The 27,554-nt window shown below is 40.9% G+C and overlaps 1 long non-coding RNA gene across 1 annotated transcript in view; it reads right to left on the bottom strand.

Moving 5' to 3' along the window:
* Window positions 1–1,093: 1,093 nt before the first annotated feature.
* LOC132250934 (uncharacterized) overlaps window positions 1,094–27,554 on the bottom strand; it is a 124,078-nt gene continuing 97,617 nt past the window's right edge. Inside the window, exon 3 of the long non-coding RNA XR_009462655.1 lies at window positions 1,094–3,410. This is a non-coding gene — a long non-coding RNA (uncharacterized LOC132250934). The remainder of the gene's footprint in view (window positions 3,411–27,554) is intronic.

The following is a 27,554-nucleotide window of genomic DNA, read 5'->3' as shown; positions in this document are numbered from 1 at the left end:
CTTTCAGCTTTTCCTTTCATATGCTGCAGTTGTAAAAGAAATTGCAAGTGATACTCTGTCCTCTGGCACATATCACATTTATGGTGTAATCAACATGTTAATCAAACCATCAGTAGTAACAATGCTGCACATGCAGCTGATTTACGGCACCACAAAGTGGCAAACCAGACACAAAGATATTCCACAAAATATATGGAACATCTTTGTGGCTTGTTTGAAAAGTGCCATAAATAGAAACCTCTCTGGATGATCAGTTGATTGTCAACATTGGCACTGGGATGGGGGTCATCACTAGAGCCAAGACAGCCCTAGTTCCAATGCCAAAAATGGCCTGCTCTGGGAATAGTTTGCAAGACTCCCTTATGAGAAGAGAGATATTCCCCACCAGAAACTTGGAAACCAGATCCCTCTGGACCTGGACCCCAGTCCTGCAGAGCAAGGCACTTGAAAACACCCTGCACTTTAAAAGGAAGACGCTTTAGACATCCTGGTGTAGCAGGACACTAAGGTGCCTGCTACTTGTAGAACCGGAATAAATACTCAGGTGCTGGTTGCTAGGGTAACCAGAGGGAGCTAGTGGCCCACACCTGGCTGGTCAGATGACTGGAAGGGGCAGGGCCTGGCTCCTATATAAACTCCAGGGCTAGGACCAGGTGGGGAGTTCTCTGCTGGCTGTCAAGGGAGAAAGGAGTGCTGCCGGAGTGAGTATAGAGAAAAAGCCTGAATATCCAAGCAGCTCAAGATGATGAGAGATGGAGCACCCCTGCTGTGATGGGAAGAATGTTAGAGTCAGAGGGCTGAGATTTAGGTTATAGCCTAGGGTCTTATGCTTTGTGTTTGCTGTTTGTAACCGGTGGTTTGGGTAAGGCTATTAGGGGTTGGAGGAGGCCTCATAAGGGGACTTAAGGTAGTATGAGGACCCCAGCCCCATGTCTCTAGTGGGTTGTGGAATAGAGAAAATTCCACACAATTTACTGATTCGTTTTGATGCACTGGCTGGGGGAGTAGTTAACTGATTGCACAATTTCACAATAATTACACACTTAATTTATACAACACAATTTTATTTTAAAACTCTTTGCTACGTATATAACACTGCTTAGCTTTAAGAAACACTACGAACATTAAAAACACAATAACTACATATATCAGAAACAATGCTCCGAATGCACTTCCTTCCCAAACAATACTATAAGAATTAGTGTTACAAAAACAACTACAACTACAACTAAAACTTAATTTGAATTAATACTATTATTTTTCATATTATATTTACAATCCTAGAATTCCGAGAAGCCAAATACCAAAATATGGTTTCATTCCTCAGTAGTACGATTTAATGGGTTGGCCTCAGTAGTACGGTTCAATGGGCTCGCCTCAGCAATACGGTTCAATAGGCTGGCCTAAGCAGTGATAGGACTAAGTCCCCTTCCTTCAGTCCCTTTCAGGTGCTCTGTGGCTTCAGCGTGAACTAAGATTCGTGTTCACAGAGAGGGTGGTTCAGGTGATCAGTCTGACCCGGGCTACGCTTGCGATTCTTCCTTCGTTGTTCTACAAGTATACTCACCTCCAAATTGGGACAGTAAGTTACAGTTTTTATTGAGCGAGCTGCTGTCAATGGGCTCCTCCTACTCAAGCCTGTCACTACTCCCAAATTTGGGCTTGGATCTTACTCAACAGATTCTTTTGCCTTTGTTGAGCATTTTAAATTACCTTTGGGAAACTTCCATATCACTGCAAATGCCCTTTTCTTACCAATCTGGTTAAAAGGCCTTAGGGTTTGATCTCTCGGAACTCAGGATATTTGCTCTCTTTGTAAAAGATTTCTAAAGATAAAATTCAAATTAAGACTTTAAACAAAGTCTGGACCTTTTGCACGTAGTCCCAAAACAATGACTTAGATAAGGAGATAAATCTTATCTTCTTCCTGAAACTGGCTAATGAGCAACCTTTACAAACATTCAAACTATTTCATTCAATATGACACCACAGAGAAGGGGGCAGCAATGTGAGAGGTCCCAGAGAAGGGGGCAATGACTGCCATAAATCCGAAAGGGTAGGATCGGGAGTGTGCTGACACCGAGCGCTAAAAGTAGCACAGCAGCAGAAGTGGGCTGACCCTGAACGCCTGGTAAGGCAAAACAAGAAAAGGTCGTGTGGAACCTGAATGTCCAGGGAGGCGCAGTTACAAGACCGGGCTGCGGAGAGCCTGAGCACCCAGTGGAGCACCACTGAGAGACCGGGCTGCGGTCCTATGCCCTGGGCTCCCTACTGGCAGTGGCACAATTGGGATTTAATCCCCAATTCCAACAATTGTGTCTTCTGCTATGCCAGATGCATAGTAGGAGGCATGACTGTTGGGATTAAAGATTGAATCCCACTGTGCCATTAAGCAAACATATGCTAGCTCCCTGTCTTTTGGAGTAAGACAATCAACCCATTTCATTTACCTCTTTGGACTCGGACATATTATCTTTTAAGACCTGATTCTGCAGCTTCTCCCTTGAATAATACAAGAGTCCTCCTTCTGATGTCCTGAAGTTTTATTTGAAAGTATGAGCTGCAGAACTGAGCCTTCCCTTTTTAAACTCAGAGTGTTACATCTTTTGAGGCCATACATTGGTTGCCAAATGTAGACTTTTGACAGGGAGTATCACTGCTTCTGCACTTCTTTAACTTTCTGAGAAATAATAAAAGCTCTGGAGCTACCTGTCTATTTTCCATCCTTTGCATAACTGACAAAGATGGGTTTTGCAGAGGCAAACCAGAGTTTATTTGCTTTTGAGAAGCTCTGTTACCTTTCTTCCACTTCAAAGTTTCAAATATTTCACAAGCCTGTGAGAGTCTGCATGCTACTGGCTTCAAATCCAGGCTCTAAAAATCTCATAAAAAATGGAAATATCCTTCTTTATTCAATCTTCTCACGAAATCTGTGCAAAGCCTTTTGTAACTGAAAAGGTATTGTGGCTTTCTTAAGGCACTGTGGGAAACAATTTCACATTTTTTAAAGATACTCAGAAAGTCACCTTATGAGATTTAAAATAAGAGCATTTGGGGGATTTTGTGACTCTCTCAAATGTATAGGCATAATTTATGTTAGTACCTGTGTTTTAATACCAAACCCTTAATTCCTTAACCATTCAGTGCATTTTTAATGGTTATGTAACTTTACTCCAAAACTTGTTAATTAAAGAAAATTCACCAGAAATGTTTCCATTATACATGATTGGAATTCTTCAAGAGGAGACTGGACAGTCACCTTGTTGGGGTCACTTGACCCCAGTTGTCTTTCCTACTTGATGCAGGGGGCTGGGCCTGATGATCTTCCAAGGTCCATTCCAGCCTTAGAATCTATGAATCTTACAGCTAGAGTATGATTTTTTTGCTCCTTGTTTTGTCCTTTACTTGCACTGTAAAAAAAAAAAAAAAAAAAAAAAAAAAAAAAAAAAAAAAGTGGGACAAAGTGCTACAAAACCAAAATGGTAACACCTTACAGTTTTTTGGCATTCATTCTGCATTGGTGGAAATGTCTGCACAAGTGTAAGGTGATGGTAAAACCAGAACCATGTATTATATCTATTGCAAACTGTCAATAATAATAATATATAATCACATATGGCTAGATGATATGTAATGCTATGCACAGTTGTGTCATAATGATAATAACATAAGTGCCACAAACATTTAGATAATCAAAAAGCAAGAGATTACTACAAGAGGCAAAAATTTTATTATAGTCTTGGTATTACAGATAGCCTTGTATTATGTTTTAACTATAGTTGAATAATAGGGGTGTGTGTAGCGGGGCATATTCAATTCAGATTCGGATTTGACCCAATTCAGGGGACAGTGATTCTATTTGCTGATTTGGATCACTGTCCCGATTCAATTAGGCTGAATCCGAATCTGAAGATTTGATTCTGATTTGGAGTATTTGGCCATAGACATGGCTTTCTTGCCCTGTGGAGTCAGGCCAACTCTCAGGATCTCAATATTGTGCTGTTAGACAGGAGGGTGTGACACAATTGCACATATACAAACACACACATCAATTAGGTGCGCATGCGCACGCACTACCAGCTTAGGTACATACACATCCAAACCAACCTAGGCACATGCCTATCAGCAATTCAAGCACATACACACTACACACTAAAAATTAGACAAAAATCAATTGTCAATACCCACACACTCAGTACACATACACAGATCACTAATTGGTATATCATGCACATAATGAGATATATACACTCACCAGTTCACACACATACAACCCACCTACACATAGGTAAGTTTCCATCTTGGATGGTATGGTATGCATGTGTGTGCTTGGGATATCTGGGGGAAGATTAAGGTGAAAGAGAGTAAAAGTGCAGGGAGTTAAAGCTGCTAGAACCAGGACTAGAACCAGTGGACTAGAGAGAAGCTGGCTGAGGAACTGAGGCTTGGGTTTATTTAAGATCAAGTGGCCCCAGGATTACTCCAGGTCACTGGTGCATGGGGGGGAAGAAGCCTAGTGGCAAGGAAGAGACAGCCAGGAAAGAGAGAGAGAGAGAGAAACCTGGGAGCTTGGGGCTGGAAACTGAGGCAGACAGCTGAGATATTGGGGGGGGGCAGATAAGTGGTGGCAAGAAGGAAACAACCAGGAAAGAAACTGAAGCAGAAACCTTCGTTGCTCAGGGGAAAAGGCAGTGGGGATAAGACAGTGGCAAAGAAAAAGGGAGTTTGGAGGCAGAGAGGAGCTCAGGACAGGTGTTGGAGGTGACAGTGAGCCAGAAGCAGGAGAGGGAGAAATGAGACAGAAGTTAGAGGGGTGAGGAGCAGAGATTGGACCAAGGCTGAACCATAGTAAAGCAAAACCCAACTCAGGGGTCCAAATAACAGGTTTATTAAACAGACAACACACTACACAACCCCATGAAGTTATTGGTTCACACATACACAAGCACTCACAATAGCAGCAGGAGAAAGAGACTCAGTGGAAGGGCTAGAGTCCAGGTAGGGAAGAGAAACCGAGTCCAAGTCCTTGGTTGAAGAGAGGGTGGGGGATGATAGCTACCTATCCAGGCTAGAAAGGGGTCTTTGTCCAGCAGGTGTTGTCCAGTGGGGGGGGTCAATGGCAGGGCCTCTGGGTGGATAGGTGGTGTGGCATGATGTTGGTCCAGATGGAAAGGGTGTCCCAAGGAGTCAGTCTTCGCTACCCCTTTTATAGGGCAGACTACCTCTGATCTCCCATGGGGAGGGCCTGTCCAGGCAAGATCAGTCCTGTTCCAGAGGGCTCTAAGTGTTCTTACTGAGCATGTGCAGCCTGGCACAATGGTGGGTTGCCTCATCTTTTGTGTCTTGAATGCTGAGCATGGCTCTAAGGGCTGGGTCATTGGTCCTGGTATTGGTGTTGATGGTTCAGTCATTCAGAGGGAGCTATTTTTAGACCTACTGCCATTGTCTCTCAAGCACCCTCATTCATCCCCATTCATTCAGGAACCAAGTTACACAGGAGGGGTAGGTATGAGTCATGGGTTACAAAACCAGGCAAGGGGATAAGATGGAGGCTTGACATTACAAGATGGAAACCTGACATGACTTATGCTAACTTACATATATAGGCCTAAAACAGTAATCACACAATATAAAAGCAGTAAAAAAAAATCAATACAAAACATAATAATTATCACTTATAAAACAGTGGCTATCTATATCAAAATACCAGGGCACTTATTTGCAAAGAGGGGAGAGAAAAATAAAACCTACTACCTAAAATAAAATGTTAAAGCTTATCCTACATCTTAGCTTACTTATACTTATCTATAGGGAATAGAGAGGGAGAGAAAAAGTCAGAAATGGTTGGAGAAGGGGAGGGAATGCATTTTAAAAGAAAAAAAAGAAAAACTGGGAGTTTTGCTATAGCTTTATATGATTTTTCTACATACCTTGAGGTACCAGGCATGGCTCATGAATGCTGAGATGGTGGGGCAGATGGAGCATCCCACAGGAGCACAGGGGGCCCTGCGTGCTCGGCAGTGGACCCGGAAATGGACTGGAAATGGTTTAGCAGTTGGCCATGGGGGGACTCTGGGTGCCCCCCTGGACCCAGGAGGTACTACTCACTGAGCTGGGAGGTGGTCTCCCGCGCACTCTGTGGAGGACCTGGAAGTGGACTGGATGCGCTTCTGGTCCATTTTTGGGTCTGCTGCCAAGCGTGCTGTGGACCCCCCCTCCCTCCCACGCTCCTGTGGGACCTTCCATCTGCCCCACCATCTCAGCATTCATGAGCCGTCTGGTACCTTTAAGGTATGTAGAAAAAAACATATAAAGCTGTATCTATGTCCGAATCATTGAATCTCTCTGAATCTCTCCGAATCAAATTGAAGGCTTCTGATTCGATTCAGAGAGATTAATGGGTCTCCTGATTCAATTCAGATTCAGAGCTTCAGTTGCCAAATTGGGCCAAATCAAATCAGCAACTGAAGCTTTGCACAGACCTATTGAATAAAGCTTCTGACACTATGGCACATGGACCTGCAACTAATTTTATGTTCATTGAGGCATCCTATGACAGACTTTCAGATGCTGCTTACTTAAGCTAGATTTGACTAGTGATCTAATGGTGAAAGCTCTGCATTTTCTCTTCTTCTTGATGTCATTTACCAACAGACATTTTATTTTATTCTATCTAAATTCTTGTACCACATCCATCACTGTGGGACCTGAATGCTTTCCAAGACCACACTAAGTAACGTGATTAGGATTTTTTGTGGGGATATATGATATGCTATGTGTTTTTACCTGAAAAGGCAGGTCATATTGTGAGTTTTGCAGTGATTCTCTGATTCTGTGAGGATTTAATTTAACAGTTTTGGAGCTGCTTCCAAGAAAACTCTGTCTCCTGCACAAGAGATTTACCCTTGCTTTAAATAGTTCCATTTTGCAAATGTAGCAAGGTTGTCAAACCTGGTCCTTGCCCTAGATCCAGGTAATCTTTTAAATATTCTGGTCCCAGTTTGTTGAGTGACTTCAAGATGGTTGGAACTCAGATTTTGATTTTGATAATATACGGAGAGCCAGAATAATAAACACAAGTCAGGTTTGATTAAATCACATTGATGACAGGATGCAAGGCTGTATTATGATATTCATAGCAGGATTCCTTAAACTTGATAGTTTCTTTCTTAGCTGACAATGTTGTTATAGAGCAGCATATATATATATATATATATATATATATATATATATATAGTTCTCATGTATACCCCCTCACAAACATAATTTAATGAACATTTAATGACCTGCATTAGTTTGTTCCAAGGTCAGTCCTCAGTTACACCTTTACAATCTCATTGATGTCCAGAAGTTTAATACAGGTCAGATATTGGCCTTGTATATTTGTTTTGCAATGTCTCCCTTATGACATAGTTGAATGATGCCAAGCATTTGGGCTTTTGCTAAACATCGGTCCATTTTTAAACAATATTGAATTCTTATTTAGTTCTTATGAGATTAGTCAGTTCTATTTTATGAGTAATTTCATGGGCATAAATGCCTGGCTTGACTTGTGTATTCATAGTGTATCAGGGTGTTCAAAGGATGAGTTATAGGTGGTATAAAGGTCAGTAGAAATATGGTCCCATCTAAGAATAATTATGCAGTGATATAGGAGGCACATACATTGAAAAAGAAGTTAAACACTTGTGAGAGAGGAAAGTTATTGCATGTAGTTACATCTGGTACAGCTAGATAGGAGCTGGCCTGTGCAAAGAGGCAAGTATTGGCTGAGGATTCAGATTCAGCCAATTTGGAGGGACAGTGATTCAATTTGGAGATTCAAATAACTGTCCAGATTCGATTCAGCTGAATTGGAATTGAAGATTCGGCCATAAACTAAACAGGCAGCAGTCCTCGACACTGGACACAGCTGCCTCCAGCTGGTAAGTCTGTTGTGGTGGGCAGAGGGGGGATAGAAGGGGTGTGGTGGGGCAGATCAGTGCCCCCACAGTGAGGGAGGGATTGGGGCTGGGGCTGGGAGCTGGGACAAGCTGCTCAGCCGGGGTGGGGGGCGCGGGACTTGGGGGGGGGGTGCAGGAGTGCTTGGAGCAGGGGCTGTGCCTTACTGGCAGTTACCCAGCTGGGGTGGGGGAGGTGCTATGCAGGCACGGCTTGCTCCGGGCAGAAGGGGGCACGCAGCAGCAAGGCTTAGCCCCTGCTCCCAGCGCTACTCTGCCCACAATCCATGCCCCCCACCCCAGCTGGGCAAGTGGTAGCCTGCTGCTTGACCCACCAGTGGGGGGGTGGGATGCGGGTATTGCTGCCACTTGCCCAGCCAGGACGGGGGGGCGTGGGATGCAGGCACTACCGCCACTTGCCCAGCCGGGGGGTGGGCACAGGATGAGGACATAGTGTTGGGAGTGGGGGCTATGCCCTGCTGCCCCTTGCCCAGCTGGGGCAGCAGGGGTGAAGGCACAATGCAGGCTCAGCTCACTTCAGGTGGAAGGAGGCACGTGGCAGCAGGGCATAGCTCCTGCTCCCAGCACTGCTGTGCCCATATCCCACACTTCCCTGCCCCAGCTGGGCAACCAGTGACCACACCTGCATCCTACACCCCCTCTGCCCTGGCTGGGCAAGTAGAAGCTGTGCCCACATCCTGTGCCCTCCTACCCCCCGCTCCCTTCCCTGAGTCCCATGCCCCCCGCCCTGGCTGGGCAACTTGTCCCAGCCCCAATCCCTCCTTTGCTGTGGGGGCGTTGATCTGCCCCACCCATGCCCCTTCCCTCCTCCCTCCACCCACCACAACAGACTTATCAGCTGGAGGCAGCTGTGTTCAGCATCAAGGACTGCTGCCTGTTTAGTCTATGGCCAAATTTCTGAAATGGTGCTGAATCTTTTCTGAATCGATTCAGAGGCTTCCAATTCGATTCGGGCCTCTTAATTGGTCTCCCGATTTGATTTGATTCCAATTCAGAGAGATGGCCACCGAATTCGGCCAAATCTCCTCTGAATCAAATTGGCTACCGAAGCTTCACACAGCCCTAATAGGAGCATATAGTTTTAGGAAATTAGATATACATCTGTGATATGGCCATCTTTCCTTGGTGGATGAGATATGTAAAAATTGCAGACAAAACAACATTAAGTAATTTAGATACAAGCACCAGTGTTGTAACAACTACTACGTTTCAGTTCTTTCTTGCTGTGGCTTGGAATTTGGAAATATATTTAATAGAATGTGTCATATAAGTTGCAAAAGTGGCTTTCCCAGGTTAGTTACTTTTCATTTCAGTTTAAGGGGACCAGGAAAATTAAGAGGAAATATATCTCTGACTTGACACCAGAGAGAGCAACATAATGCTTCCTCCTCACTCTGTAGCATTCTTTATCTGAACTAAAACATAACAGCTGCCACACAGCTGCCCTTGCAGGGGGGAGGGATATTCTTTTACAATTAAAGATTCAATACAGAGTACAGCAGAATGATGGCATCCTTTTTCAGCATTATACATATCTACTTGCCCCTACCACGCAGGTGTGCTTCTTTTTCATGTTTTCCTACTTTTTCCTTGCCTAGACTGGCTTCCTGAAGCTTTGTTTTCTCTTGTGTCTTTGTCTTTGTTTTGTCATTAGGAGCCTGTTACCTCTTCAGTAGATTATTTGTTTTTCTTCATAAAGTCCTAACTCATTTTGTATTACTTGAAAGAGTTTGATGGATTTGAATTCATGCATATGTAGCAGAAGTCCATGAACTGACCTGTTTTTGAGACATAGAGGGGACTTTTATACACGGCTTCTGTGCTGTGTCCAGGAATGATTCTGGGAAGTGTTGCCTACTCACTCCTACTTTTCACATGCCAAATCTTAAAAAAGAAGTGATTTAGCTGCCTTAGCTCAGCCCTGAATACAATTGTTAGCACCACTCTTTAGCCCTTTGTTTCAGGTGTTGCTTATGGCATGTGATCAGAGCCACTTTAAGGCGGCTCCATTGCTCCGTTTCTTGGGTTGTGTGTGTGTAAAGGGCATGGATTTCAGCAATGCTATTAAGCTTAGCAGGGTAGGCAAGCTCAAACTGCTTCATCCAATAGTATAGGTCACCTTAGCTATTTTGTGACTGTGCCACCACATAGAACAACAAGGCTCTCTGCTTGTGTCCGTAGATGTAAATCACTGAGTGGTACAGAATGGAGGTTGTTATTTATTATTTTATGTTATACTATTATCCAGAGCTCCTAGATCTTGAAGCACCATTGTGCTAGGCTCTATACTAATGCCAAACAAGAAGATACCTCCTGTCCAAAAATGTTTTAAACTAGATGTAAAAGACAAGACAACAAGTAAGCACAGCAAACAAATAGTGAACACAAGCGAATGTTTATATAATGAAGTCACTGCAATGCCTTGTTAACTTTTATTGGTCTGTGCCTTTTCCCTGCAGCATCCATCTTTTGATTTCTCTCCATCTCAACCCTTCTGAATTTCGACTTACTTTATACCTCAGTTGTAGAATCAAGATCACTAAGCTTAGCAATGCATATAATGCTGGAAAGAAAACATATATTTCCAAAAAAGCAGAAATGAATATTCTTCAGTACAATGTTGATTATTTAAGGTCCAATTAACAGAAATACATGATCAACTATAAGAAGCCAAGTCCATGAACAGTGATGTGATCCACTCAGCCTACACATTATTTCTCCAGAAGGTTTTAAATGTCTTCAGTGTATTTTGGTCAAGAGTTTGTAGAGTTGGACAACATTACTGACACCATGATAGTCCTATAGAGGTATTGAAAATAAGCTTCCAAAGAACATCCTACTGTATGAATGTAATTGTATGTGCATTTGCTTGACTTGTTCTCACATAATCCATTAACATCTTCATAAATAAAAAAGGTTGAATCAGCCATACTAATAGAAATTCCTTTCCGGCTGTTGTTTCCACAAAAAATCAACCACTTTGTTGCCAAGGAGTACATGTTTCTTTGTTTTACGGGGCACTTGCTGAATTTGTTGTTCTTGTGCAAGTAAAGGTTTAATAGCAGCAGTTAAAAAGAGACATTATTCAGTCAGAACCTGGGCTTAGCCACTAAACTTTGGTTTGTTTCTATTATCTCACTGTGAAATTTATTGCACGAAGCAGGAAGGAGTGAGAGAAAGAAAAAAGTGCCATAACACCTTGGGAGAAAAAATAAAAAATACAAATACAAAATGGCTGACACCTGGCTGGATGGCAGCACCACAGGAAAGGACCTGGGAGTCTTGGTAGACCACAGACTTCATGATGAGTCTGCACGGCAGTGTGATGCAGACACACAAAAAGATGAATGTGGTTTTGGGATGCATCAATAGAAGCATTAGGTGCGAGACATGGGAGATGTCAATGCCCCTCGACTTGGCACTGGTTAGACCTCATTTAGAATACTGTGGGCACATCTACGTGTGTCACTATGGTGACATTGTTACTGTGCCATCATTTAGTACTTCCTTCTGGAAGTATTAAAGTATGGCACAGTAACACCCCATACTGCATCATGTGCACCATGCATAGTTATTTTTAGGCACTACGTCACCGTAGCAATGCGCTATAATGGGGGAGCGTATCACTATGGCGATGTAGCTGCAACATCACAGTTTGTGACTGCTGACACTATGTCACCATAGCATGTTGCTACGGTGATATAGCTTCATGTATAGACGTGCCCACCATGTAGTTTTGGGATCCACATTTTAAAAGGGATGTGGAGAAGCTATAGAGGGTCCAGAGGCAGGTGACCAAAAATGATAAAGAGCTTGGAAGACAAGCTATATGAGGAGAGGTTGAAAGAAATAGGCATGTTCAGCTTGCAGCAAAGGCACTTGAGGGCTGCCATAAAGAAGAGGGTATACACCTTTTCTCACTTGCTGCTGGGTACGGTGTTATATCTTGTGTTATGTCAGGGCTGACTGTGTAATTTTGCTCAGAAGTTAGACAATGGACAACAGAGCTGTGTAGGATGATGTGGATAGGAATAATCCTGCTCAGGCAGACAATTGGACTACATGACCTCTAGATGTCCCTTCCATCCCTATTTTTTTTTTTATGATTCTATGAAATGTATGTATTTGGACCACAGACACAATTATATAATAATTCACAAGTAGAGTACACCATGATTAAAATGCTTTTGCTTAGAGTTCCTGACCCCTGAGCTAAAGAAGAAGTTTAGCTGGTAATGCCAATGGTAGGTCCTTCATCCTCTCTGTAAGATAATCACTAAGACTGCTTGCAGACAGGGGGCAAAAAAAATATGCTTTAGTTTAAACTTGGCTTGCTCCCACGCTGAAACCAACGCATGCCCGGAAAAGGCAGCCCCAGCCTACAGCAACAGCCTGCTATTGTCCCATGCACAGATCCAGGGGCATGTGCCCCCTGGGAAGAGCCCGACACAGCCCCCTAGCCTGCAGCCCTCCCAGGGGGCACAGAGCAGCAAGAGTCACCCCCCCCCCGACAGTTCATTCTACAGCTGGCGCCTGCCACTCCCGGGGCCACTGCATCAGGGGCTAGGGTGAGTGTGGACAAGCTGCACTGTGCTCCATACCACCCAGGGCTCTGCTTGTCCGCACTCACCCCAGGCCTTGCTGTAGTGGCCCCAGGAGCAGCCGACACCAGCTGCCTGCACCACAGTATGCTGCATCCCAGGAGCTGGGGTGAGTGGGGACAGGTGGAGCATGGTGCAGCTCAGTAGCTGCAGGCAGCTAGTGCTGGCCACTCCCAGGGCCACTGCAGCAGGGGCTGGGGAGAGTACTGCTCTGTTCCCTCTGCTTTGCTCCCTTGTGCAGCCCTGGGAGTGGCACCCCTCCCCTCACCCCTTCCCTATCCCAGTCTCCCTCCCTCACCGCTATGGGAACCTATCCCTATTTGTTACATTATAAAGTGGGCTCGCTTTATGCAAATTCAATTTATGAGCCATTCTCCGGGAATGCATGTACCACATAAATTGAGGGAAACCTGTACTGCAGCAGGTCATTCAAACATGAAAATTGTAATTTACATGGACATTACTTGGAAACCTCAGCAAAGGTCTCCTAGAAGAAGCTTATTTCCTAAGCTAAATAAGAAAGTATGGCTACTAATAAATTATCTTATGAAATTTCATATACAGGTTCAGGTTTCTTAGGAGAACTCACTAGCCTGAGTGTGATGGGACAGTGAGTTAAGAAGACCTCTGGCCTTCCTCTCTTCCTGCTATTAATGCCTTTTAAATAGAGTTAATTATAAATACACACCTGCATCATGCAGGTGGCACATGGTTAGATTTTGCGGCTATGTCACTGTAGTGGCATGCCATAACCAGGGAGCACGCTACTATGGTGATGTAGCTGGCGATCATGTGTAGACCTGTGTGATTGCTACATTGCCATAGCACTACATCTCCATAGGTTGACATGTAGACACACCCATAACGTGGATGCCTGCAAATGCAGAAGATAGGTCCTGATGATCCCAAAAGGCCCTGGCAGTCCCACTTTTTTATAAAATAATCTTTTCGTAAGGCAAACAGATACAGTTGCAATAAGTGTGGCACAAGAAACTGAACAGAATGTTCTTACAATTGGAGATCAATAATGCCACCCATTTACTATTTATCAAGGGTACCTGACTGAAAGGCACCTAAGGGCAGAGATTCTGTGGTGTATTTTTTTTATCCTTCAAATGGGGTTAGCCCAAAGCAAATGAAGGTCTTTTTACTTCTAAATCAAAGTGTGTACATAGGATTTTAGAACACTATAAATAATGCTTTTTACATTCCAAACTTAAACTTAACTTTTATGCAATCCCAGCCCAAGGGGACTGGGTGGGATAAGATGGCCTGAAGAGACTTCCTTATCATGGTCTGTGCTAGTGTGAGGTGATGTCCTGAGAAAACCTTAGATACTCCATAGGTTTATCTAATTTTGGCAACCTCCCTGGGCTAACCTGTGGACTTCAATATTTCCAAGAAACTCTGAAGTGCAGCATCCCGAAGGACCACCAGTATGCCACTTCTGCCACCCACATATTTCTATGCCAGGGCTGGGGACAACTTTATGAATATATCACTGTCCTGCCCTGGGAGAATCTTCCTTCTGCCAATTCAAAGGTTTTAGAGCCATGACAGGGTGAGGCTTTCGGCCTTGGTTCCTATTCACAGTTGTGCTATTCACCTGGACCTTAGGTTCCTGTTTTGGACCACTTTTCACTTAACATGAGATAATACAGATTGTCTGTAAGGAGTGGTGGCATGGCAATATTAATCTTTAATTATCAGAACATTTTCTTTAGTTCCTTTCACCACCATAGTTTTTATCACCATAGTTGTTTCTCATCACTGTCTGCATCCACTCACATCTGGCATGATTTCTACGGAACACGGAATGTCTCTTGTTGCATTGTGCCTAGCATGATGGGGCCTACTCTTGATTAAAGGCCTCTAGGGATCTACTGTTATGCAAATAATATTTTTTTCTCTTTCTTGTTCCCTTTGTTAACAATATAGCTGATGATGATATGTATGGAACAGACACATCCCTTTGTAGAAATAAAGCAGCTGTGCAGACTGTTACTCAAAAAGGGAGGAAGAGTAAGCCACCCACACAAAAATGTTTATAAATGTTGAGTGCATGTTGAAAGAGAATGAAAACAGAAAACTTTCAGTGGTTTGGTTTATTTTGCTGTTCAAAACTGAACTTCTCTGTGCCAGCTTCCCTGCAGTCTGCATTCCAGAGTGAGCTCCACGCCTAACTGTGTGATCATATTTTTAGGATTATTACCTCCCTGTTTCTAGAAGGCTATTTATTAAAATATATTTTAATGGTTGAAATGTACTATTTTCCAATAACATTACTTGGTTGTCTCATTCATGGCACTATCTACTTCTTTCCTATTCTTCATGTTTTCTCCTTTCCTTACTGTAAAAGTTTTGCCCTAGAGAGAAGATTTGTACTCTTTCCTTATGTTGAGCATTGAGTAGAAAACTATTAATTATTGCATCTTGGACATTTCCTGGACTATCACAGCTACATTCACCTTTATGTTACATGGTAATAATAGAAAATGGGGAAAAAAACCTCATTAGTCTGACTGAGTTCATAGGTTGTAAGTTACTTGCCGGTAGGGACCATCTCTTTGTTCTGGACTTCAGGAGTAGCTAGCATAATGGGGTCCTGGTCCATGACTGGGGCTACTATTACTACCCTTCTTCATGGACTGAGAAATTGTAGTGGTGGGGAGGCTTTTGTGTCCCAATGACCCTCAGAGCTACGTTGCCTGGAATCTCACGCTCCTTGATCTTTTTTGGAGAAGCCTACTGAACTCTGGGCCTCTCTTTCAAAATTAACCTAGGCCTTGAATGTCGCCCTCCCCCACCTCCCCAGATTACCATTGAGGGAAAGATCCTGGAGGTAATTGACAACTTTCCCAGCTCGGTAGCCACATCCCTCAGAGAGTGAACATTGTTGAGGAGTTCCAGCATAGGATCCAATGCACAAGAGCTTTCTTTGGGGAATTGCTTTGGCATGTCTTCATTCATTGTGATCTCTGGAAAGACACCAAGATCCAAGTCTACATCATCCCCACTCTCCTCTACAGATGCAAAATGTGGGTGACCTACCATTATCATCTCAAGAGCCTTGAGAGGTATCCCCAGCAGTGCCTCTGGATATCAAATGGGAAGATCAATGCACAAATGCCAGCATCCTTGCTGAAGCCAAAGTTACCAGCACTGAGTCAGTGATCCTCAAACACCAATTTAACTGGACCAGACATTGTGTGCAGATGCTTGATTCTCAACACATTGAAAGCATACCTCAAGAAAGCAGATGCTGACATCAGGAGCTGGGAGGAGCTGGCTGCCAAACAACTCCAATGGCACCATAACCTCAACCAAGCAGCAGCCTGTTTTGAGGTAAAGCATCTTGCCCTCAAAGCAGAGAAGAGAGAACACAGGAAGATAAAGGAGAGAAGTCCCAGCCTATATCCTACTCTCCCTGTGAAAAGACCTACAACTTCTGCGCACAGGTCTGTGCTTCAAGGATTGGACTCTTAAGTCACCTCAAGACCCATCAATGAGCTATGGCAGAGATCATCCTTGAATCGAGGGGCCAATGATGAGTACTACTACCAAAAATAAGTTATAGTAACAAATAGTGTCTGTCAGTTGATGCCATGATCACAGGGCCTATGGGTTCTGTGACTTCATTTCTTTTTCTTTTTCTAAATTGTCATAGGAGATCTATTTCCTCTGTTCTACCCATAAATCAATGGCTGAAGAAGTACTGTTCTATGAAGGGAAGGAGGCTTGTATAACAAGTGGAAACTTCACTCAATTTGCTGCTCCTCCAACTTCCTATTTTGGTAACTTGAAAAACATGTTATAAGAGACCTCTCTACCATTAAAGAAACCACCTTCTTTGAAGACCACAATACAGCCTGGTGTAGACCTCTTCAATTTACTGTCTGACTCCTTGAAGAGAAAATTTCTGTGAGGAGAAAAACTTGGCTGCTTAGTTTCCTAAAGGGGGGAGTGATAACCCTGAATTTAACGTCCTGTAGAGTACTAAACAGTTTTGACTCCAGAGCACATTAAATGATGTTTCTATACTACCTGCAATGTTTTATTCATGCACCCATGAAGGAAGCACTTCTATGGTTCAGTCTAGTCTATCTGTTGGGACTACCAATAAGGAGACGAACAGTGATTTGGCAGCAGTTTCATATATCCACGTGGAAATACAGAGGTTTTATTGCTAACCCTACTAGCTCCGTCAGTGGTTCTCAACCTTTTTAGCTTCAAGGCATCCATAAGAAAATGCCAGCTCTTTGTTTTTCACTCATTTTTTGACTACAGAAAAATAATAGAGCATTTTTTCTGTCTCGGTGAACTTACACTACAACAGGTCAGAATGTCTTTGACACTATGGATTCTCTTTTCAAATCTTTGGATAAGTGCTTGCACACCTAAAAATACTAATATTGCACGGCACCTTTAAAAGGATCTCATGGCACCCCAGGAGGCCGTGGCACACCGGTTGCAAATCACTGCTCTACATACAATTGTAAAATACTGTCCTATGAATCCAGAAAGGCAAATGGAATTTTATCTATGTGCTGTCAAAGGTAATGTTAATATCACATTGGATTAAATGATAATAGCAGGCAAAATCTTTTAATAAGATATTTAAAACATACTGAAACTAAAGCTTTTCTGAAACAAATGCATAATGATTTTAGAGTATCAGAGAAGAAGCTTGTACTGAATTTTTCAGCCACCTTTGTTGGGAGATGATACAGCTGTTCAGCACAGCTGTTAGTATTGTAAAAACATTTACTCATGCATTTAGATAATAGGGTTAATAAGGCTACAGGCAACATATTTGTCCTGGGAGAAACCATTTTATTCTGGGAAAAAGTGCAATTGTTCAGATGTCCATTGTCCTGGGGTCAAATAATTCACAGGGTAAGAAGTACTAACAATTTATCCCAAGACATTGCAAAGTGTATTTGAATGATTATCCCAGGATTGTATCATTGAAGCAAAATAGAAAAGTGGAACTGCATTCAGCTGCTCACTAAATCCTGATTAGAAGGGTGATATATGTACATGCTGCTTCTAGGAGATTTCTGTTCCAGGACAAACATAGGCACAACTTGTCCAAGGACAAATGCAAAGTCTGTTCCTAGATAAGAAATAAACAGATCTACTAAATTCACTTGACTATTTTGTTTCTGAAGGTGAGTACAGATGAGATTTTCCACCTCTGAAATGCTTCCTAGAACACAAATTTTAGTGTACTTCATTCAACTTTGTCTATTTTCTAGGAAGTGCTACCTCTTTTATCTAAAATTCATTTTTAGCTTTAAAATGTATTTACAGGCCTTGTTTAGTTAATTTGATTTTTTTTAACTTTCTTTCCCTTTTTCCTTTTTTAGGAAAAGTGTGGAAGAAGCCATTACAGCTGTTAAGCAGTATAAATGCATTTTTTTTTCCCTTGGAAAGAATGTTGGAATAGTGTTTAAAAAGGGGGAGTAATTTGAAGTATTTTTTCCAGACAAAACATCCATTTTCCAATTTTTAAAAACATCCTTTAAAACCATAGAAATAATAGAATTCAGAGAGAAGTAGGGCTGGAAGGGACCTCCAGAAATCATCTAATCCAAACCCCTGCCTGAGGCAGGATCATCTAAACCATCCTATACAATCCATAATCTATTTTTTTTGTAAAACTACCATCAGCCCTGACACAGTACAAGACATAACACCCTAACCTGCCACAGGTAAAGCAGGGGAGTCTGGGCAGCCAATGTCCTGCTTCTGTCAAAAGTTTTTAATATATCCTCAAGAGATCCAGAAAGAGGGATCTGCAGAGGAAGGCAAAATCCCCCGACAGTCCACACCAATCTGACCATGGGTAAAATTTCTTTCTGACCCCAAGTATGGCAATCAGTCTGACCCTGAGCAGAGGAGCAAGGCCCTCTAGCCAGGAACCTCCAGCTTTGGTCCCAGCAAGAGCATTGGCAGACCCCAGTCAAAATTGCCAGCCCTGGCTGCAGCCAATACCCAATGCCTCGAGGGAAAGTTTAAAAACACTCTGAACCATGTAGCAGAAAAGGGGCAGGGGTCAATGAGCAAACCCAGAAGCATGGAAAATACCCGTACTAGACCATGGGCATAGCTATGCCTAGATCATTCCCAACCAGTGACTGTCCATCCTCTTCTTAAATATCTCCGTTGATAGAGTCCACAACTTCCCTAGGCAGTCTATTCCACTGCCTCACTATTCTAACAGTGCAGAGGTTTTTCCTGATATCCAACCTACACCTACTTTGCTGCAACTTCAAGCCATTGGTCCATGTCCTACTCTCTGCAGCAAGAAAGAAAGAAAAGGTGCTTTCCCTCTTCTTTGTGGAAGTCCTTCAGGTATTTGAAGACTGTTATCATGTCTCCTCTGAGATGCCTTTTCTGCAAGTTGAGTATACCTACCTCCTTCAGCCTCTCCTCATGCGGCTTGCTTTCCAAGCCCTTTTTGATCTTTGTCACTGGTCTCTGGGCCCCCTCTAACTTCTTTATGTCCTGTTTAAAATGTGGAGCCCAGAACTGCACAGAAAATGTTTAAAAAATCCTCAAAATTTAAAAAATCCTCAAAATTTTGACTAAATGTTATTGGGAATGTATTACATAAATCTCTGTTCACAAATTGTGGAAAAGACCTTATTCTTAACCACTACAGCATCATTCCTATACAAACAGTAAAAACTATATTCTCAATCTTTTTTATCATGGTCATCAAAATATAATTAGCTTTTATTGTCCCACTGCTTAAGAAAGAAAGAAATCCTCACATAGAAATACATATGATCATGTAGAACTGTTGATCCTTATATATATGGACAAAGCTTTCATCCCTGATTGGGTGTTCTTAATAAAATGATATAGAATTTAAAAAGATTAAAACTATTTTATTTTTAACAAGAAATATCCCAGTTCAGTTAAGTGGGTGAGTATGGCCTGCTGTAGTTTTTAAAGAGATTGCTGCAATCTAGCCAAAGACATTTTCTTGTTCAGAACTTGTAACATATAAGATGAAAATTAACTTAGATTTTTTTTTTTATTAAATGTCTATAGTGGGTGAAGGATTTTGGTGTTCACATAATTGCCTATAAGCATTTAGAAAGCTATTTAGTTCACTGTGTTTACAACTACTGTTTCCAAATAGCTGTGGTCTAGCCACCTACTTAATTCCACTGATTATTAAATCCAAATTATATAGCCATAAACTCCATCCATCATAGAGCATATATTGTAGGTTTATTTTGTAGTGCCCAGATCTACAAGCTAACAAAGGTAAAGGCGTACCTGGGCAGTTCCTAGGTGGCGGCAATACATGGAGTCATGACTGCTGCGGAGCACCCCAAACCCAGAATTGGTTTAAAATACTTGTGGATACTTTTTTTAAAAATGTAGTTCAAATTTTGCATAGCTCTACACATTCAGTTTCTGGCTAGAGTGACAGAAAGACTACTGGCATGATGTATCTGAGTGGAAGCAGGAGATGCAGGATATTTCAATAGAATCCCAATTTCTCATAGTGGTAGGACTGGAACAAATCCAGTATAGTTGGAAGAAGGATTTACATGTTGGAAATCTACCTGAATCAAACCTATAACTTTGAGGCTCACTCATCATGTCTACAAGGAAAAGGATGGACCAGTGATGGAGTTTAAGCAGAAGGTGAAAAATAGAACAATTATTTTACAATTCTTTTAACTTCTTTATGATATCCACCTAAACTTTATATTCTCCTTTCTTAATCCCATTGGCTTTAGTGGAGATTGGAAGCCCTTAAATGACTGTAGCCTGGCACTGTCATTAATTTTTAATTGCAAACAAAGATTTTCATTTAGTTTGATCAATAGATCTATAATTGCTTTATGTCCTCAAATGCCTGGCTCTCATTCCTGACAGAAATGGAAAAAATCTGTATTGATTATATGTAGCCTTACTCAGTAGATTAATTTGTGGGCATATTGCTTCCAATTATTATTTTTTTATTTTGTTTTAAGGAAACTCACTATTCATTGGGTCTAAGATTTCATTAAAGCTTTTCATCCTATTCTAATAAACATTGGAACTGATCTAGGAAATTATGATAGAAGGTCAGTCTCTTGAAAACAAAAAATACTATAGTTAAGCTACTTGCTGCATCTGCAGAGTTAGTTGAGTTATTATCCTTTTATATATGAATTGCTTTGGGATAATGGTGCTTTCTACTTGCTTATACATTTTTCATCAGACAAATCAGGCAAAAAGGGTCATATCATACAGATCTGTTATAGTAGCTCCTTTCCTGTCCTGTAGCTGCAAAGGAAAGCTGAGATACATTTTTATACTTGGAGAAAAGAGGTCACAGGAGGAAAAAGGAATGAAAGTGGATATAAGCAGCTAGCCCCTTGATCAGGTGGTAGAAAACCATTGGAGTTGTGGGTATAATAGACAAAAAGATATAGTTGAAAGAAGAGAAACAGGTGGAAAAATAGCAGTACATTTCTCTTCACCAGGCATATAACAGCTGACGTATCATTGTTATTAAATGTGTGTAGTGGACTGTCCTTCCATGTCTGCCAGTACAGACAGAATCCAATTCTGACTAGGATACCAAAACTCATTTTGATGGAACAGCTCCATATTTTTAAACTGAATGCATGTGGGGCTGTTAGCTCTATTTCTTGTTGAGGAGGGCTGAACCACACCCATGTTTGGCAGCTTTCCGCAGCACCTCGCAGTTATGAGATCAAAGATCCATATTTGAATGGGGAAAGATACCAGTATAAAACCACCTTACAATCCTGTCCTCCTATTGTGGGATGGATATTTATTTTAGTTTATAAAAATATTAAATACAATTATTCACTTTAGAACTTTAGGTTCTGCTGACATCCAGGTACAGTGACAAATCATAGACACAGCAGGTTGAAGCTATCACTTCCCCCCACAACAAAAAAGTCAGTTCAGAACAAACACTCCCACAAGTCCTATCCTTGTACAGGCCCCACTACTTCTCTCTTCAAAAGCCTTAGCAAGCATTTATCCTATGCAGTATCTCCTGAAAATCTATTATCTTCATTAGCTCAGAAATATCCAAACTGCATACACTTTTTTTTTTAATTGAATAGGGTTTAAATAATTAGTGCTGATAAATTTATATTGTTGGAAACCAGCACATTTCATGTCCTTTGTCTATATAATAAGTAATAGTTTCAGTTTTGTACATCTTAGATTAAGAGGGATGAACTTGACCTTGTGAAAGCAACTGCATAGCCCTGTGGTACATTGTGAACTGTGCCAATATAGGCAGATTTTTTTTGTGCAAGAACATCATTTGGAAACAAGAAGTGAGAAGAAAGACCAGGATATATTAGCTGATCATAAGATGATTATGAACCATCAATGTTATGTGTGATATAGCCATAAAAAGGTAAATATATTTGTAAAATAAGCAGAGGAGGTAGTTACAGTAAAGATAAGGAAGTATTAATGCCATTATATAGTATGAGTACATAGTGATAAAATCAGAAAGGCCCAGGTACAAATTGAGATATAGCTAGCAAGGGACATGAGTTAAAAAAAAAATTAAAAATACATTAAAGGTAAGAAGATGACCAGGAATGTGAGGGTCTCTTACTAAGTTGGGAGGGTAAGATGAAAAATGGATTATGTGGAGAAGACTGAAGTATTTAACACTCTTCTTACTTTTTCACAAAAAAGATCAATTGCCAGATGACAAGAACAATTAAAAGCAAGGAAAAGTGATAGGTAATCAGCCTACAATGGGACAGAAAAATTTAGATATTTTTTAGATAAACTAAAAGTTTTCAGATTGGTAGGGCCTTCGGAGATTCATTATAGACTATACGGGGAACTGACTGAAATAATTGCAGAGCAACTGGTGTTCCTACTGAGAACTCATGGAGGTCCCACTAGTCCCCAGAGGACTGGGAAAGAGAAAAAAAGAAGCCACAGGGAATTACAGACCAATCAATTTAAAATACCTGGAAAGATACTAGAAATATCATCAAACAATTGATTTTAAGTACTCAGAGTATAACGAGTTGATACAAAACAGGCAACATGGATGTGTCAACAGCAAGTCACACCTGATCAACATGGCGTCCTTCTTAGCAAGGTCGCAGGCCATGTAAATATTGGGGACAGCGATGGATGTGATATACTTCAAATTTAGTAAGAGTTTCAATACTCTCTCATGTCATTCTCTTAAGGAAGCTGAGGATATAGTCTGGATAAGTTTAGGATATAAGGGCACTTTTACTTGTGCTCTGAGGGGGGTGGGATGGGGATGCTTTAGAGCAGCTCTGAGAGAGATCTTTTCTGAATTGATTTGGAGAGCTTTGAATCGATTCAGACATTTTAATTGGTCTCCTGATACAATTTGGATTCAGAGATTGGCTGCCGAATCGGGCTGAATCTCCTCCGAATCGAATCAGCACCTGAAGCTTCGCACAGCCCTAATGTATGTGTGTGTGTATATGTATGTATGTATATATGTATGTATATAAGTATATGTGTATATATGTATGTATATATATATGTACGTGTGTGTGTGTGTGTGTATGATGCTTTCAAAACCTCTAAGCAGCATAACTGTAGATCAATTTCCCCAATTGTTCCAAGCTTTCCCTATAAAGAAGATAGTGACTGATTGTTTTCTATGTCCATCTGGGACAGGACTGGAAGTAATGGGCTTAAGTTATAATGAGGTTGATTTAGGTTAGATGTAAGAAAAACATTCTAATTATGAGGGTAGTTAAACACTGGAACATATTACTTAGAGAAGTTGTGGACTCTCCATCCTTGGAAGTTTGTAAGAGTAGTTTTGAACAAATACTTGACTGATACGGTTTGGATAGGGCTGATCTTGCTTTAAGTAGAGGGCTGGACTAGATGAGCTCTTAAGCTCCTTCTGTCCTTTTTTCTATGATGTTATGATTTCACATAGTGATAAGAACTTCTCTGGAATACTGTGTATAGTTCTAGTTACGTTCAATTGTGTATAGTTCTAGTTATGTTCAAGGAGGATGAATTAAAAATGGAACAAGTACAGAAAAGGGCTACTACTATAATAGTCAGAGCCTATTTTACAAGAGAAGACTAAAAGGGCTTGGCTTGCTTAGCTTAGCCAAACAAAGGCTGTGATGATATGAGCAATGATATGGGATGTGACTCTTCTTTAGAGGTACATTTCCCAGGGGAGGGAAAGGAGTATTGAGGCTAAGTGACAATATTGGCATAAGAACATATGGGTATAAGCTGGCCTTAATAAATTCAGGTTGGAAAGCAGAGGAAGGTTTCAGCTATCAGAGGAGTAAGGTTCCAGAATAGCCTTCCAATAGGGATACTATGTTTCAGTACAGATATTAGAGGTTAGCAATCTAACAAGTTTTAAGATGCAACTTGATACATTTGTGAATAGAATTTACAAATTCCTGAGATTCAGCAAATCCTTTCCCTGAGATAGCAGGGTTCTGGCTTCAGAGACTCACAGAGCCTTCTGATCCTATTTTACATTTTCCTAAGATCAGAAACCCCATATAAACAGATATTTGATGTACAGTTGAGGGGTATGGAGGGTCTCAGATCATGCTTCTACCTGGAACATAATACAGTTTTTCTTCTATTCTGTGGGGAATTGGACAATGATTCAAGCATTTGTATTTTTACTTGTTTAGAGGGTCCTACTCAGATCCTGCTTCCATCATTCTCTCCATATATTCTTCTGGAAGCTGGTTTTACAAACATTTCTGTGGGTGACTCGATCTCAGAATGCATGTAGTTTTCCAAGATGTGTCATCCAGCACAACTAATTAAAGAAATGCAGCTGTGGTGCCTATTAACAATTTTTAAAGAGACATGGGAAGAATTTATGGAAAAATTATGTTAAGTATATGTTCTGTTCCGTTACCTTATGTATTTCCTTTGTTGCCTCTCTTTTGTGTGAGATGCTTTCTTTTTCATATGAAATAAAGATGCCTACATGCTATTAATTAAATTAATTTATAGGGAAGATGTTGCCAGGGGAATGTAGGCCTGTGTGTAAATATGCTGCGAGCTAAATTAAATGATTAGTTCTGTGAGAAGACATGTTCTTATTTTACATACTATTCTTATGAGCATGTTATTTTTTTTACAATATCTCTCTTTGGCCTCCTGTGCTGTGCAACTTCAATGGAAAAACTATAGCCAGGTTTTGTGCTATTTTATGTGGACTAATGGGCAAAAATATAATAATCTAAGGGAAGAGCTAGTAAAAAAGGGAAATTGAAGTAATAAAAAATGTGGTGACCAAAATAGACTTGGCTCTGAGCCTTAAGGACACCCTCCTTACGACTCTGATATTTTGGTATTTATTCTAGATATTACTTGCAATCCTTTTCCTTCCTCCCTTGAAGTCCTACATTATGAGCAGAAATTCTAAAAATCAAGTTCATAAAATGTGTTTTTTTTATGCTAACTGACCTGCATAGGTCACCGGTAGCAGCCTGTAAAACAAATGGAACAAAAAAAAAAGGAAAGATATGTGCATGTGATATATATGCACCAATATATATTTATTCATTCTTAGAGAGAAGTGAGCCAAGAACATGAATCTCCATGCAATTACTCTGCTCACTGAAATAAAAAAGTCATTTCCACTGCCAGAGGCCAAAGGAGGCCATTTTCTTCATTACTTGACAATTCTTTCCACAAAGACATATGGGTTACCTGACATTTCAGGAGCTCCCAAGGTATTAAAAATGAACTAAAATAGTCTCTCCCTCCCATACATGTTATTTTGTTTCATGTTTAGAAACTGCAATAACTGAAACCTCAGTCTGTTATTTTTTTGGTTTCATGGTACTGAAGAGAAAATGTTTCATCTGAAAACAAGCCTAAAAGAAAAGAAAAGCATGAAAGGGATATTGTTGAGATTGATAAACCCGAGACCTACCAGCTATGCTGGTTTTGTGTGCAAATACATGTGTATTGTGCTGTCCCACCAGTTATACTCCAGTCTTTCAAAGCATGAGTAGTAGATTACTTGTGTGGGTGCAACAAACAGATAGAGAGAACAGCATCGCATGTTCATACTCTGTTCATGATCCTCAAAATGTTCAGCTGAACATATTGTAGTGTTTCCCAGTAAAGTAGTTTTATATTTTATTTAACATTCCAGCCATCATTTCAGGGCACAGGGGAGTGTTGGTTAGACTAAGAATGTGGTTGATGCTTTCTGGGTTATGACAGAAAAAAATGGTAAAGTCTGTGAAAGTTTTCAGCAGCTATGTTAAGAGGTTTTTTCAATTAATTATAATTGTGCGTTTGTGGCTCTTGGTCTTTGGATTGTCTTCCTGCATCTCCTTTGATTAGACATTGCAGCAACATAATTATTTTGTGGCTTCCTGGTTAACTACTTCACATGGGTATGGTAGCCTGTTGGTAATAAATCAGTGTGAATATTGTGTTACAAAGGCAAATAAATGAATCATATTTGTTTTTCAATTTATGCAGTGCAGCCATCTAGATGGAATCAAAATTTGGTTACAAGAAAACATTGTGAGATTAATGTCCATAGTTTATTCACTTGACCATGATATTTCTAATGGAGATTTGGAAACATAACATAACATAACATAACATAACATAACATAACATAACGTCATTATAGGGTTTTACATGAGATGTTTTACTGAGAAGTAGTGTAGTTTACTGTGCAGTAAGCATGCACATCTACATGTGCACATGTGTAGACTGTGCAGTAAACTTCATTAGTCATGAGTAAATTTACTACCTGCAAATGCAAGTTGCAAATTTACTCGCAAGTAGTTACTACACAGTAACACATGTGAAGACGCTAACCTGCAGCTCCTGGTCAACTCTGCCACTAGGGGGCCAGCCTGAGTTCAGGCCCAGGGCCCAAGGGCTGGAGCCTCTCCTGCCCCAGGGCTAGCCCCCCTCTATGGCAGCCCCAACCATAGGCCCTTTAAAAGCCTGCAGGCATATTGAGCCCTGGGTCACAACAGCAGAGAGCATGGAGGGAGAAAATCTGCTCCCACTTCTCTGCATGTGTAGATGCCTGCCCGGAAGTGTTTACTCATGAGTAGTTTACTCACGAGTAAACTGCTCCTGCATCCAATGCATGTGTAGACACACCCAGTGTAGCTAGAATCAGCATACCATTAAGGTGGAGCTTACTAGATATATTTTTTAATGAATTTCCTTCAACAGAGCTCATCCATATATAGTGATAAATTTTAGGCTTTTTTCTCTGCTCTTGTTTGTGGCAAGGTAGGAAAATTCTTTTTTGAGGCATTAGGATATTAGAATAAGGAGTCCTCAGTGAGTCTAGAAGTGCTATTTTAAAAAATGTTAATATGATAGGGATTGGGAAAAAAAAGAAGCAAACTTTGCTTGTTACCAATTTTCCTCTTTTCTTCTTGCTTTCTAAAGGAAAAATCTCTCAAGCAGTATAACTGTACAATATTGCGCAAAGACTACAGGTGGACTTTAAGAAGTGGGGGTGGGGAAAGGGAAGAATTCATGAGACCTACAGTAAAGGGAATTATTAATCTGTAGAAATATGTGCCTACGTTACTGCTGTCTCTGTGAAAAACTGATTTCACATGTTATAATGTGCCATTTTAAACTTAAAAAATAACATGTTGGCAATAGGAATGGGTGTGGAAATGTACATTTGTACAGCACATGAACCCTTTGATCTCTTAAGAAGGCAGATGTAAAAAAAGAATTAAACTAGATTTGGAAAAAAAAATGCAAACCAATGAGAGAATCAAAATTAAAGACCAAAAGTCAGGTCTTGTTTAACAGTAAGACTTGGCAATAGTCTGTCTGGGCACTTCTGAAAAGGAGAAGTAGGATGATCAGTTCAATCTACAGCCTTCAATATAAATGCTACCTCAGTACTCCTAGTCCAGTCTAAAAGCTCCATTACTGTCTGGGAAAGTGTTAGTGTATTTCTCTGTAGTGATGATTTGAGTCAATA

Source organism: Alligator mississippiensis, chromosome 5 (genome assembly GCF_030867095.1).
Source record: "Alligator mississippiensis isolate rAllMis1 chromosome 5, rAllMis1, whole genome shotgun sequence".
In the NCBI taxonomy this organism is placed as follows: domain Eukaryota; kingdom Metazoa; phylum Chordata; order Crocodylia; family Alligatoridae; genus Alligator; species Alligator mississippiensis.
This window is presented reverse-complemented; position numbering and strand designations above follow the sequence as displayed.